The sequence below is a fragment of the Podarcis filfolensis genome, assembly GCF_964270895.1.
Source record: "Podarcis filfolensis genome assembly, chromosome: 16".
Taxonomy (NCBI): Eukaryota; Metazoa; Chordata; class Lepidosauria; order Squamata; family Lacertidae; genus Podarcis; species Podarcis filfolensis.
The window spans coordinates 37,664,109-37,678,895 of NC_139620.1; the positions used below are offsets into that span (position 1 = coordinate 37,664,109).

Genomic DNA, 14,787 nt, shown 5'->3' on the forward strand with positions numbered 1-14,787 from the left:
CAATTCATACAGCCTACTTCCAAGTTAACCAAGCATTTTGTTCAGAATTTAGGGCTCATTTGTTCTTACAACCACCGATAAAAACTTTGCCACTGCTAACGTTCCAGCATTTGTCCGGTCCTCCAGTAGGAACCTGACATAGTGGGCCTCCGATCTTCCCGGGAAAGGTGCCAGCAAGGGTAGTATCAGTTCAGCCCTTGCCCGCTCATATTTTGCACAATGCAACAAAATATGATTTATGGAATCGATGTCTTGGGCACACGAGCAAAGTCTGTCCTGGTAGGGAACTCCTCTCAACCTACCATCCAACACTGCAGAGGGAAAGACATTTAGTCTGGCTTTGGTGAAAAGCCTTCAGTAGTTAGGTACTGTCAGGTTTTTGATGTAAGATGTTAACTCAAAGACATACCCATATTGAACTCCTACTGCCAGCGGACTACAGACTGTGTGTGATCGAGATCGCAAGTCACTGTGTGCATTGTCTCATAATCTTTGCTTTAAAATCTTTTGGGCGCCTTCATAACCCAGGTAATACAGTTGGGGGGGGGAGACAGACCAATAGAGGTGGCTTTTTTAGCCATGGTTTTCTGCCATCGGTCAGGTGTTGGTACAAACCCTTCCCTAGATTAAACACTGAAATCCTGAGCCAATGTTTCAGGGCAGCCCACCACACTTTAGTTGAAATTGGGCATTCACCAGCTTCTAACAGAAGTACGGAGTTGGGGACGCAGTTAGGTACCTGCAGCAGAGATCGTAGAAATTTTGCCTGAAAGCCATCTAGCTTTGGCAGGTCCCCATTATGCCAGACATTTGCTGCATACAGGAGTTGGGAAACGGGCTTTACGTTGAAAACCCTTAAGGCTGCTGGAACATATTTGCCGCCCTTTGTGAAGAAGAATCTATGTATGGCTAGCTTTGTAATCTCCGCCTTTTGATGGGAGGTTTGCCAATAGTGCTTCCAAGATCCTGTATGATGGAATGTGAGTCCTAGGTAACTATAATAAAAATTATATGTCACACGGAGGGGGGCCTCAAGATTTTAGAGATGCTTAGATGGAGCATGGCAGGGGGAAAGGTTGAGAACCACTTATTATATAACCACTGCTCTAGTTAGTAGGGAATTCAGGGGTCAGATGTGAAACTAAGAACCAAGACTAGAGGATGCTATTAATACACTATCTACTGTACCATTTGAAAATGGGGCCATAGAGACACGAGTCTCTGGACTCAGCTATACAGCTGCAAATAAAACATTTTGTGTTGCAAAGTACATTGGGGATGATTGTTGTTGTTGTTTAGTCGTTTAGTCGTGTCCGACTCTTCGTGACCCCATGGACCAGAGCACGCCAGGCACTCCTATCTTCCACTACCTCCCGCAGTTTGGTCAGACTCATGTTTGTAGCTTCGAGAACACTGTCCAACCATCTCGTCCTCTGTCGTCCCCTTCTCCTTGTGCCCTCCATCTTTCCCAGCATCAGGGTCTTTTCCAGGGAGTCTTCTCTTCTCATGAGGTGGCCAAAGTATTGGAGCCTCAGCTTCTCGATCTGTCCTTCCAGTGAGCACTCAGGGCTGATTTCCTTGAGAATGGATATGTTTGATCTTCTTGCAGTCCATGGGACTCTCAAGAGTCTCCTCCAGCACCATAATTCAAAAGCATCCATTATTCGGCGATCAGCCTTCTTTATGGTCCAGCTCTCACTTGCATACATCACTACTGGGAAAACCATGGCTTTAACTACACGGACCTTTGTTGGTAAGGTGATGTCTCTGCTTTTAATGATCCTGTCTAGGTTTGCCATCGCCTTTCTCCCAAGGAGCAGGCGTCTCTTAATTTCGTGGCTGCTGTCACCATCTGCAGTGATCATGGAGCCCAAGAAAGTAAAATCTCTCACTGCCTCCATTTCTTCCCCTTCTATTTGCCAGGAGGTGATGGGACCAGTGGCCATGATTTTAGTTTTTTTGATGTTGAGCTTTAGACCATATTTTGCGCTCTCCTCTTTCACCCTCATTAAAAGGTTCTTTAATTCCTCCTCACTTTCTGCCATCAAGGTTGTGTCATATGCATATCTGAGGTTGTTGATATTTCTTCCGGCAATCTTAATTCCGGCTTGGGATTCATCCAGCCCAGCCTTTCGCATGATGAATTCTGCATATAAGTTAAATAAGCAGGGGGACAATATACAGCCTTGTCGTACTCCTTTCCCAATTTTGAACCAACCAGTTGTTCCATAACCAGTTCTAACTGTAGCTTCTTGTCCCACATAGAGATTTCTCAGGAGACAGATGAGGTGATCAGGCACTCCCATTTCTTTAAGAACTTGCCATAGTTTGCTGTGGTCGACACAGTCAAAGGCTTTTGCATAGCCAATGAAGCAGAAGTAGATGTCTTTCTGGAACTCTCTAGCTTTCTCCATAATCCAGCGCATGTTTGCAATTTGGTCTCTGGTTCCTCTCCCTCTTCTAAATCCAGCTTGCACTTCTGGGAGTTCTCGGTCCACATACTTCTTAAGCCTGCCTTGTAGAATTTTAAGCATAATCTTGCTAGCGTGTGAAATGAGTGCAATTGTGCGGTAGTTGGAGCATTGGTGATGATGGACTATGGCAAATTCAATCTATTTTTGCAAGACTTTATCTACTTATAAGCAGCTGTTCTACCAGCAAATTTCAATCATTTGTGACAAAAAGATAACAATCATGGTTTCTTATTTTTAAAATTGTCATAAGAATGCATAGGCAAAAATCTATTTAATTGTTGGATTTGGTTATTGTTTCGTACCTGAGTGTAATCAGTTTTAAGAAGTTTATTCAAGTTGTAATAAGAACAGTCAGTCCTCAGGTGTGTTTGTTGCTGGGGCCCCCCAGACCCCAGGTTATATAGCCTGTATTCACACCTAGGTCATACCTGATAGGGCAATTCAAGCTTCCCATCAGGAGCTGGATTGGACGGCTCCTATGGCCAATCAGATTACTACATTCTAAAATCCTACATGCCTATTATTCTTAGATCCCAGCTCCAGACATAACACTGAGACAAACCAGGCAGCCTCTGAAAACTGAGCTCTTTTGCTGAATCAGGGCCTTTCACCTAGTGCATTTTTTTCACCTAGTGCAACCCCCTCTTGTACCTATGCTGTCCCTAGTCTCCCCATTCAGGAGAACCAAGAGAGAGCTCTGCTGAAATGTGATCGATATGTTTTCATCTTAGAGAATCCAGAATTCTCAGCAAGTTATTATTTTCCCTATAGTTATGGAATTATCTATAATGACCGCTCCCCGCTTAAAACGGGGGGTGCCCTTTGCATGGACGCGTGCAGCCCCTAGATCTGGAGCGGCTCCAACAGCATAGGCTTGGCTTTGCCTTCCCTCAGGTGGGATACCTGGAGGTCTCCGCCTACCTCAGTCAGTTGTCCAATCCCACCTGGGGGAAGCGTTGCCAAGGAGACCAGGCCAGGTAGGGGAGGGATTACCTGCCCACACAATAGAGGGAGGATCTTACCTGGGAATCCTCACTTGGCTCCAGAGCTTCTCCCACCCTACCCACCCTCAGATAATGTCTTATTTTGCAGGTTAACTTTTCTTCACAGGTATGTGGGCGCTGCTACGTTAAGGTCGCTGTTAAAGGGCCGGAAAGGAATTTCCCTGCATTGGCAGGTTTCGCCTTTCCCGTAGCAAAACGTCACAACTTTGGCGGTATCAGGCCTTGGGCGGAATGCTTTTGTCCATCTTCCTCTTTGCGGCGGCGATACCAGGGTTCCCTGTTAAAGGGGCTTTCTGAAGGGAGGCTTTGACCGTACGCCGAAAGGTCGTCATTGCTCTCCCCTGCGGCGGCGGCGTAACGGGGGCGGCTATCTCTGCTTGAACATATGTTCTCCAGAGCCGGCCCATCCCCACACACACACACTGGATAACCCTGATGCTCCCTAGGTCCCCGGCTGGGGACTGGGGAGGGAGAACGCCCAATGCCTGAGCCAAGGTCTACCCACATTTGAAATTTAATAAAGTTGTGGCCAATTTTAATCCCATAGCACGTTGTCTTGAGTCGTTATTCCACATGACAGGGGACCGCGCGGGATCTGGGGACTCCGCCTGTCCATGCAATTACTACTTCTCCAATTCCTTAGACAGTTCAGCTGGCCGCTAGCAAAACACCACAGATGGAAGAAGGCATTTAAGATCTTCTGTGTCATTCAGAACTGGAAAAATAAATAGATAAAGAGAGTTCCATTCTGTTTCTGGGACTAGAGACACACAAGGCTCTGATAAATGAAATTTTGCACCATACAGCCCTGGCCTCAATCATCCAAGGGAGTGGTCATTCAAGCCAGACTGTACAATTCAGTATCATGGCGATGTTGGTGTAGGAAGAGATTGATCGGTTTCTATCAAGAAGATTTTTGTGCAAGATGGAGGTGTTATTGGTACTGCTAGCAGTGCTACATCCTCAGGCAGTGTGCATGGTTTCTGTTTCTAGATGCAATGTTAGTGACCCTCTTCTTATCCATCACAAGTATTATCAGCCAGGAGACCTCATAATTGGTGGCATTATTTCACACATCTTCCGTTTTTTAAGTATGCTAACTTCAAACAACATCTCTCTTCTGAGCTTTTTGATGACCTTTTGTAAGGAGTTGGGTTTTCTTAAACATATCGTGTATCTGTCCTGATATTCTTCTTTTTCACAGCTTCGTTTTATATGCATTTCCAGCGTATATGGAATATCTTCTGCATGACAGCATTCTGCTCTGTATATAACTGAAAGCATTAATTAAATGGTACATTTATTCTCTCTCAGTTTTGCCTCAGTGTATTAGAACAGCTCCTGTGGGTGATCATAAAAGGCACTGTCTGAATTATCTCGTTACAGCTGAGCTGAATTGTCATAAGCTAGAATTTTCTGAAACATTTTCAGATTTTTATTTTTATTTTTTATTTTGAAACTTTCCACACCATTGCAGAATTACAACCCTCTCTTGGGGAAAAATAAAGTGGGAAAATGACCTCCATGGTTTAGCCATCTGTGAATAGGGCGGAGAACATTAGGTGCAACTGTTAATCTAGTTTCAGAATTTTTTAGTATTATTTAATACAGTCAAACCTCTTCTTACATCTGCCTCCACTTGAATCTATTTTGCCCAACATCCGCAGCAAACCCGGAAGTAACCTGCGGGTTTGTGGCCAGTTGTGAAGGCGCAAGAGTGGCGATCGCCACCCACGCCTGCGTACAACAGCACCTCTCCCAGCGACCCGTTTTGACCTCCAGACGGACCTCCGGAATGGATTATGGTCACAGGTAGAGGTTCCACTATATCTAATATTTTGATATTTTTCAATAAAGTCTCTTCTTCCATCCAGTTATCTTAGCCCACAGCTCCTTTCATTCATTAGTGTTGCTTAATTCGATAGTTTCATTCCGCATTAACTCAGCTGAAATTTCAGTGAATTTCAAAGAACTCTAACTTTTGGAGAAATCCACTTTCTTCCCAGAGAGTATTTATATAAATCACTCTCACAAATGTTGCCATCCATAAATGCCTCTTTATTTTCAAAGCTATAAACTGGTACTTAATTGATCGGCTGTGTAATGTGCAAGCGCATCATCGAAACAGTTAGGGATGGACAGATCAGTATATATTTTGTCAATTTCACATGTGTTCACTCATAAATCATTTGTGTTCCATTTCCATACTAATCTGTGATTTTTAAAAAACACCCTGTAAACTTATATTTTAATATGTATTTTATTACACAGTTCTAAATGTGGTTTAGAATAAAACACGACAAATTATTTCTTTCCATATTTTAGTACTTTGGAGAACTGTGAAATTTAAAGGATTATTACATGGATTAGTCTGGGCAGGGCCGGATTTAGGTTTGATGAGGCCCTAAATGACTGAAGGTAATGGGGCCCTTTCTATGTCCAGCTGTCCTTTGTCAACAACAAATTGTCACTTTTTTGTTGTTGTTGAATATATGCTATATGGTAATTTATGGACCTAATAGGTATCTAAAGCCATTTGCACATAACAAAATATATATTTTATCAAAGTAATTGTTGAACTGAAATACAATTTTTTCCCCTTTAATTTTTTGGGGGGCCCCCAAGAGAGTGGGGCCCTAATCTATAGCTTGTTTAGCTTATACGTAAATCTGGCACTGAGTCTGGGTAATTCAAATTGGGTCACTTAACTTAAAAAATTGGGCTGAACAAAAGACCCCTCCCTTGCTAGGAAAAGTTTTGTTCATTAGAATTATGTCTGACATACTGCAATCTATTTGCTTTATTATTTATACTTTCCCCCTAATATTAAATAATCTCATTATCCTTGGTATATTTTTGTTGTTATTGTTGTTGTTGTTATATTGTTGTAGTTATTATGACGTGCATCTGAACTATGTTAGCAACCTGTGCTCCTTTGGCAAACAATATTCATTGCAACCTGATTTTATGTCAAGTATTCTGTATTGTGTTTCCATGCACTCCTCTGGTTCGCCAGAAGCGGCTTAGTCATGCTGGCAACATGACCTGGAAAAACTGTCTGCGGACAAACGCCGGCTCCCTCGGCCAGTAAAGCGAGATGAGCACCACAACCCCAGAGTCGGCCATGACTGGACTTAATGTTCAGGGGTCCCTTTACCTTTACCTTTATTCTGTATTGCACCAATCTAGCAAGATTGGGGGACGTGGGTGGCGCTGTGGGTAAAACCTCAGTGCCTAGGACTTGCTGATCGTAAGGTTGGCGGTTTGAATCCCCGCAATGGGGTGAGCTCCCGTCGTTCGGTCCCAGCTCCTGCCGACCTAGCAGTTCGAAAGCACCCCTAAGTGCAAGTAGATAAATAGGGACCCCTTTATAGCAGGAAGGTAAACGGCATTTCCATGTGCTGCGCTGGTGCTGGCTCGCCAGATGCAACTTCGTCACGCTGGCCACATGACCCGGAAGTGTCTTCGGACAGCGCCGGCTCCTGGCCTCTTGAGCGAGATGAGCACGCAACCCTAGAGTCGGTCACGACTGGCCCTGACGGGCAGGAGTACCTTTACCTTTACCTTTAGCAAGATTGGAGACGTGGGTGGCGCTGTGGTCTAAACCACAGAGCCTCTTGGGCTTGCCGATCAGAAGGTCAGCAGTTTGAATCCCCGCGACGGGGTGAGCTCCCGTTGCTCGGTCCCTGCTCCTGCCAACTAGCAGTTTGAAAGGATGTCAAAATGCAAGTAGATAAACAGGTACCGCTCCGGTGGGAAGGTAAACGCCGTTTCCATGCGCTGCTCTGGTTCGCCAGAAGAAGCTTAGTCATGCTGGCCACATGACCCGGAAGCTGTACACTGGCTCCCTCAGCCAATAAAGTGAGATGAGCGCTGCAACCCCAGAGTCGTTCACGACTGGACTTAACTGTCAGGGGTCCTTTACCTTTACCTTTACCTTTACCTTGTATATCTGAAGAAGTGTGCATGCACATGAAAGCTCATACCAAGAACAAACTTAGTTGGTCTCTAAGGTGCTACTGGAATGATTTTTTTTATTTTGTTTCGACTACGGCAGACTAACACGGCTACCTTACCAAGAGATCACCCTAATAGCTGCAGGTACTATGTTCTGGAGAACATTTGAAATGTTTGGGGAACCTAAAGGGTTTACTGAATGTAGTAGCATGGCATCTGATTCTGTGTTGCTAGATTTCCCCATGAAAAACGTCAGGAACAGGCTATAATAATGTGAAGTTCTTATTAAATTTGTCGCTGAATTGTATAAAATATAAATGCTGGTTAACTAAGGCAGCTATTTAGATGAGAAGTTATTTTTGAAATTAAGAGAATAGGGGTTGCCACTTCAAGGTCGTATTTTCTCTTATTTTAGGGTACTGACTCACCACTACCAGCACATTCTGGCCTTGGTATTTGCTCTGAAAGAGATAAATGAAAATCCCCGCATCTTACCCAACATCAGCCTTGGCTCCCACCTCTATAACAGTGGTTTCAGTTCCAGTGCAACATATCTTGCCTCCATGGAACTCCTCTCCACAAAGGGCAAATTCTTCCCTAACTACAAGTGTGATGTCCAGGACAATCTTATAGCAGTCATTGGGGGACCTAATTTTGATGTTGATCTCAATATGGCAATTATGCTGTGGAACTGCAAGATTCCACAGGTAAGTTGCGCTCACACAAAAAATAAAGAATCGTCCAACCCAGCATTTTAGATTTAGTAAACATTAGAAAATTGTATATATAATAGGGATGGACTGAGTAGTTAATTACATGCCATTTCCTAGCACTGAAAGATAGGTCCACTTCCATCTTGTTCTATTCCATTGCATGCCTTTGTGTGCCATTTCACCCCATATTTCCTTTCCCTTCCCTTTTCTGCTCACTTTCTACACAAAACGGACACTTTTCAGTGTGTTTAAATATATTCGCTTTGTGTGCATCTTTACAAGAAACGCAGAATTCTGTGCATGGAAATGCATTGCAAAACCAATAAATGTGCACACTCCCAATGGGAATTGTGTTTCAATCTACAACCAAATTCAAGAATATCAGATCAGGGTGGATCAAGGAAATTCTTCCCCAATTTATGTCCAAATACAAAGGCTAGGATACAAAGGATGGGGCAATTGATGCCCCAAAGGGGAATTTCACATCTGAGGGGATTTTGAGGAGAGGTTTGAGAAACAGTATCTCTGATGGATATGTGAAGTTTATGCCTTAAAAATTAATAATATATTGAACCCTCCTGGTTCATGAAAGAAACAAAATGAAATCTAGATTGGAACACTGTATTTAGGCATATGTGTTTTCTTTTGACAATACAGTTAAACCTTGGTTCCCGAATGGCTCCGTTTTCGAGCATTTCGGCTCCTGAACGCAAAAAAACCGTAAGTCAGTGGTCCAGTTTTCGAACGTTTTTTGGAACCTGAACATCTGACACGGCTTCTGCTTGAATGCAAGAAGCTCTTGCAAAGACTCTCCTCCCTGGAAGAGAGGGGAGTGGTTGTGGGCGGGAGCCCGAGCACCGCCCCTAGCAGGGGGCGTCAGCCCCCTGCCTCCACCTCACCTGGCTGGCGCCCACCCCCCTCGGCAGGCACCCAACCAGGTGCCTCAGAGGGGGCGTGTTCAGCAGCCTTTTGCTGCAGCGCCAGCCTTTCCCCGGCCTCATTCTTCGCCGTCGTCTCGTCGCGAGTCACCCACCCTCCACTCCCTTTGAGTTAGGGCTTAGGTCATTGGCCTTGCTATGGACCTTAGGTTGGTCGCCCTGGTTGTCCAGGGGGCCTGGTAGGAGTTTTTCCATTTGGCATTAGGCTTTTTGGTTTTTTCGCCTACCTCGTAGCAATCGTCACAACTTTTGTGGTATTGGTGGGTAGGTTAGGCATTGGAATAATGTGTTGTGGTGTGTCGAAGGGCTAGGTGTGGCCATCGCCTATGCCTTCAATTTTTGGGTATTCCATTAAAGGAATCTGGCGGTCGTGTATTCTGTCCGATGCCTGCTTGGCGGGAGGCCATAGCACGACCCTCGGTGACATCAGGGGAGAGCCTATAGTTGGATTAGCATCAACAGGCTCCACCTACTGGTGAATAAACCCACTTGTTTTAGAGATCCAATGCCTAAGCCAATACCTTTTCACTGCTGTAATCAATAAAGTTGTGGCCTTTCCTTGCCCATTAACCTTACATCACGTGTCCTTGTGTATTCATTTCACACTGCGGGGGTCGGGTCCTCGAACCACAACCAATCGGACGCCTTGCCTCAGTTGTCAAACATCTCGGGACTGAAAAATGGGCTTTCGGAACGGATTACGTTCAACAACCGAGGTTTGACTGTACACACAAAACATATATGCATACATACCATTTTCCATCTGCTCTTTACTTAGCTTCCATATGGTTCTGCTCTTGTAGCAGATTGCAAAGATCAAGGAGTTTTCTTTCACCAGATGTTCCCAGATGTGGACCATCAGTATAAAGGGATTCTCCAGTTACTTCTTCATTTCAGGTGGACATGGATTGGGGTGCTTTATCTGGATGATGACACTGGAGAGAGGTTTTCCCAGATTGTGCTTCCCATCTTTTCCCAGAGTGGCATCTGCTATGACTTCATAGAAAAATTCCCAAAACTCTCTTTTTCCGATGACGTTCCTCAAATGGTGGAAAATGGAATTGAAAAATCTAAGATGATCACAAATAGCACTGATTGCACATGGTGAAATTCAGACCATGATTGTTGTGAGAATATTGCTATTCATCCCAACATTTATGAACATGCCACTTAATACAAAAGTCTGGATTATGACAGCCCAGATGGACTTCACATCTCTTCCCTTTCAGAGTAATTGGGACATAGATTTCCTCCAGGGTGCTGTATTGTTTGCAGTAAGTTCAAAGGAGTTGCAGACATTCCATAAATTTCTTCATGCAATAAATCCTACCTTGGAAAAGGAATATGACTTTATCAGAGTCTTCTGGGAACGTGCATTTAGCTGTTTATTTCCAGGTCCTCTGGTAGACAACATGGGTGGGAGAATTTGTACTGGAAGGGAAAAGCTGGAGATTCTCCCTGCGTCAGTTTTTGAAATGAGCATGACCGGCCACAGTTACAGTGTCTACAATGCTGTCTATGCTGTGGCGCATGCTCTGCATGCCATTTATTTGTTCGACTCCAAGCACAAAGGACAAATAAAGGAAGGTGGACATTTTCATATCCACAGAGATGGCAGGTAATATCCTGAGCAGACTCCTTCAGGAGAGCTTTCTACACTTTTGTAAGTCATCAAGTCTTTTTTTTAGCCTACCATTGAACTTTTGTATCCCTTTTTAAATATACACATGTGTATTTAACAAAAACATACCGTGTTTTTACGTATCTTAAACCTTCACCTTTTTTCTTTTTTCTTTTTCTTTTTACTTACCCCCTTCAGCTGCACCATTATCTGAGAAGTGTTTCCTTTAACAATACTGCTGAGGAAACAATTTCCTTTGATGAAAACGGGTCATTAGCAGCTGGATTTGATATTATCAACTGGGTCACATTCCCAAACCAATCCTTTCTCAGAGTGAGAATTGGAAGCGTAGACCCACAGGCCCACAAGGAAAATGTGCTCACTATTCATGAAGATATCATTGTATGGCCAGACAAATTCAACCAGGTAGGGTCCATGCTTATCTTGGAATGCATTGACTCATTTTACAAATGTTGAGAAAGTGGAACTCAGGAGAAGCAAACTCCCAAAATGTATTTCCTGAGAGCATTTCCAAATTAGTATCTTCTTTCATATATGGACAGATGTTGCCTCTTTCTGTGTGTAATGACAATTGCCATTTGGGGTCCAGTAAGACAAAGAAGGAAGGGACACCATTCTGCTGCTATGATCGCCTTCCATGCCCAGAAGGAAAGATCTCAAACAAAACAGGTAAGAGATATTAGTTCAGAGTAGGTTTCTTAAAAATGCATGCTGGCTCTGATTCACAGTATCCAAAGCTGCTCAGTGGTGATGAAGATGGCCTCATCTGAGAGAGAAAGGAAAAAGGATATTGTAGTATACCCCAACAAAAACTGAGATGATGCTACCTTCCCAGCTGTGATATGCAAGGAGAGCAGTGATGAGGCTGAGCTTTCCTTTGGACCAGATGTTCTGAAGAAGTGAGTTTTAGTTCAAAAAAGCTGATGCCATAAAAATGCACAAGTCCTTAAGGTGTCACAAGACTATTTTTTATTTCTATGATCTCTGTTTCTGACCCAACCATAACTTATTACAAACACAGTTACATTGTATATCAGGCATCCCCAAACTCGGCCCTCTAGATGTTCTGGGACTACAATGCCCATCATCCCTGACCACTGGTCCTGTTAGCTAGGGGTGATGGGAGTTGTAGTCCTAAAACATATGGAGGGCCGAGTTTGGGGGTGCCTGTGGTACAAGGACCAGCCTCCATCTAGGACTTTAAAAAATGTTAAGAATCACAATTGTTCACACGAATCAAACATAAATACCAATTACCAAAAAATATTCAGGACCAAAGAAAAGGTCCAATGACTTCAATAACATGTCATTTGAAGGAACCTGATGTTCTCTGTAGTTTCTTCCCTGTATCTTTCTCCCCTAGCGCCCTATGCTCAGATAGGGTTTTGAATGCTAAGGGTTGTTTAATGTATATATCAAAAGCCATGTTTTCTTTTCCAGACATGGACGTCTGTATTCAATGTCAAGAAGATCAATATCCAAACCGTGGCCTGGATTTATGTATTCCAAAAAAGATAAGCTTCTTGTCTTATGACGAACCTTTGGGGACCAGTCTGGCCATTTTTGCTCTTGCCTTCTCTTTCCTCACAGCTCTGGTACTTGGAGTCTTCATTAAGCACAAAGACACTCCCATAGTCAAAGCCAACAACCGGAGCCTCACCTACGGTCTCCTCATCTCCCTACTGCTCTGCTTCCTTTGTGTATTCCTATTCATTGGTCAGCCTGAGAAGATACCATGTCTCTTTCGACAACCTGCATTTGGCATTATCTTCTCAATGGCAGTTTCTTGTGTGTTGGCCAAAACTATCACCGTCAACATGGCTTTCATGGCGACCAAGCCTGGGTCCAGGATGAGGAAATGGATCAGGAAAAGACTGGCCTTTTCCATTGTTCTGTCGTGCTCCCTTATTCAAACCACTATTTGTGCTGGTTGGCTGGCAACCTCTCCCTCATTCTTCTATTTTGACATGCACTCAATGACTGAAGAAATTGTTCTGGAATGTAATGAAGGTTCAGTTATTATGTTTTACTGTGTCTTGGGCTTTATGGGCTTCCTAGCCATTGTCAGCTTCACTGTGGCTTTCCTAGCCAGGAAATTACCCGACAGTTTTAATGAAGCCAAGTTTATCACCTTCAGTATGCTTCTGTTTTGCAGTGTTTGGTTGTCCTTTGTTCCCACCTACCAGAGCACCAAGGGAAAATACATGGTGGCCGTGGAGATCTTCTCCATCTTAGCTTCCAGCGCAGGGTTACTGATGTGTATATTTTTACCAAAATGCTTTATCATTGTGGTTAGGCCTGAGTTGAACACTAGGGGACAGCTAATTCAAAGAATAAATTAAAGGTGCTAAATAGTAGATGCCTATGCCTCACATTCTGCTAAAATTGGTTTATTTTAAGGCATTGGAATAGAAATCTGTTGGATAAAAACGATAGATGTTTGCACTCTGTGGCACACCAAAAGATTGATGGCCATCCTAACTCCTCACTTGGTTGTGAGATAGGCAAAGAAGATAGAGACCCTTCCCATGGACCATGAAGTTGAAGGAGGACTCCACAATCGCTGAGGAAGCAAACCTCACACGGACATCCATCACTCCAGAGTCTGCCATCGTCAGGTCTTTCATCTTCAGTGTGGTCTCATCAACCATTTCTACCCATGGTCCAAAACTGTTGCTTGGATGTGGTCTCCTCAGCTTCCCCTCGGCGAATTCGGCAACCAGGAGTGGCTGACCCCCTGTGGGGTTGAATTTCCATTCAACCTCATCCACTCTTTTCCGGAGGGGGGGTACATTTAGGCAAGACAAGGCTGACCCACCAAGAATCCCTTGCAGCTGGTTGGGGGGATCTTGCGCAGGAAATTGAGCAGCACCTCAAGTCAATAAGAAATGGAAGCAAACTACTCCAGAAACATTTTTACTTGGCATTGTAGGAGATGATATAAAAAGAAAGGACTGTAAATTATTTCTATATGCAATGGTGGCAGCAAGAATATTATTGGCACAAAATTGGAAGCAAGAAGAATTACCGACAAAAGAAGAATGGAGGAAGAAGTTAATGGACTATGCAGAACTAGATAAACTAACAGGAAGAATTCGAAATCTGCGGGACCAGAAATTCAAAGAAGACTGGCATAGATTTACAGACTATATGGAAAGTAATTGTGATGATCAGATTACACTTGTAGGTTTGCAAGAAGTTTTGTAAGGTGGACTATTTGAAATATTGCACACACAAAAAGGTAACGAGGGGGACTGTTAGCTAAGATAATTAAAGGCAATAGGAATTTAAGAAATGCATAAGTGATAAGAACGGAAGACCATTAGAGGGGCTGATGGAAGTCCAAAAAGATTGTATAAGAAATGAAGTTTTGTTGTATGAATGATAATTTATATGTAAAAATTAATAAAAAATTATTATAAAAAAGGAAGCAAACTACTCCTACAATAGTAATAATAATTATTAGTAACAGTAATTACTAGTAATAATTACTATTAATAGTAATAATTACTACTAGTAGTAATAATTAATAGATAATGGATGCCAACAGTAATTAATAATAGTAATAATAACTATAGGGAGAGAAAACATACGTCCCCACTGTAATAACAACAATGATAATTTTATTATTTATAATAATTATTTATTATTTATATGCTGCCCATCTGGCTGGATAGCCCCAGCCACTCTGGCCGGCTCCCAACAAAATATTTAAAGCACAATAAAACATCAAACATTAAAAGCTATAGATACTATAGACTGTTTTTTGTGTTGTTTTTAAGGAAACAGCTTTAAATATTGATGTGCTGTTTTTACTATCTGTGTTTTAATAAACCCTTTTGTATATTGTTTTAATTCTATTAGAGCTTAATTGCTTTTTAACGATTCTCTTTTATATGCCTTTAGCTTTTTCCATCTTATCTGTGTCCTTTTGATTTGCGTAAGCCCTGCAGTTTTGATTCCCTACAATGGAAAGCGAAAATCCTTCTCTTAAAGTCTTAAAATCTGAAGGTGTCAAAACCTTCTTGGAACTTACGGCTGTTCGCTTTCCTTGGAAAA

At 42.9% G+C, this 14,787-nt stretch overlaps 1 long non-coding RNA gene across 1 annotated transcript in view; it reads left to right on the top strand.

Moving 5' to 3' along the window:
• LOC310751424 overlaps positions 1-14,787 on the top strand; it is a 226,988-nt gene that overhangs the window by 199,946 nt on the left and 12,255 nt on the right. The gene's annotated exons all lie outside the window — the stretch shown is intronic.